At 42.0% G+C, this 723-nt stretch overlaps 1 non-coding gene across 1 annotated transcript; it reads right to left on the bottom strand.

Annotated features, from left to right (window-relative positions):
- Window positions 1-233: 233 nt before the first annotated feature.
- On the bottom strand, window positions 234-339 carry LOC112090077. The gene has a single exon (XR_002901436.1). It is a non-coding gene; the product is annotated as a small nucleolar RNA R71 (small nucleolar RNA).
- Window positions 340-723: the final 384 nt, after the last annotated feature.

Here is a 723-nt window from a genome sequence, read left to right on the forward strand (position 1 = left end):
ATGGAGTTCCTTCTGAACACCCAATGGACCATATCGAGCTCTTTGAAGAAATTTGCAGCATGATGAGAACAAACCAAGTTCCACCAGACTATTTAAAGTGTAAGTTGCCCCTTTTTCATTAGCAGATAAAGCTCATCGTTGGTTGAAATCTTTTCCTGCAGGATCGATTACTAATTGGGAAGAATGTAGAACTGCTTTCCTGCACCACTTCTACACTAAGTCAAGGTCAAATCAGTTGAGAACAAAGATCTCAAACTTTCAACAAGGGCCAACTGAATCTTTCTATGAAGCCTGGGAACGTTTTAAGGAGTATGAACGTGATTTCCCTCACCATGGATTTCATGGATCAAGCCTGCTGAGCATATTTTACCGAGGTTTGCAATTTAAATACAAACTTTCACTTGATACAGCTAGCAATGGAGATTTTGGACAAAAGACGATAGCCCAAGGAAGAGCCCTCATCGAAAATTTGGCTCAAGCCAATAGCAATGATTGTCCTGAATACGACCGATCGATGAAGCAAACCGGAGCAGACAACAAGGAGATAACCGAGTTGAAGAACATGGTGAGCCAGCTTCTGAAGAGCAACAATCGCCCAATCAATGCTTGTGAGACCAACAATGGCGCAGAAGATGAAGGACCTAGTGATATCGATCACATTAATCAAGCCTTCCAAGAAGAAGATGTGAACTATGTAGGAGCACTGGTGCCATATCAAAATCG

This window comes from Eutrema salsugineum, unplaced genomic scaffold (genome assembly GCF_000478725.1).
Source record: "Eutrema salsugineum unplaced genomic scaffold, Eutsalg1_0 scaffold_11, whole genome shotgun sequence".
NCBI lineage: Eukaryota > Viridiplantae > Streptophyta > Magnoliopsida > Brassicales > Brassicaceae > Eutrema > Eutrema salsugineum.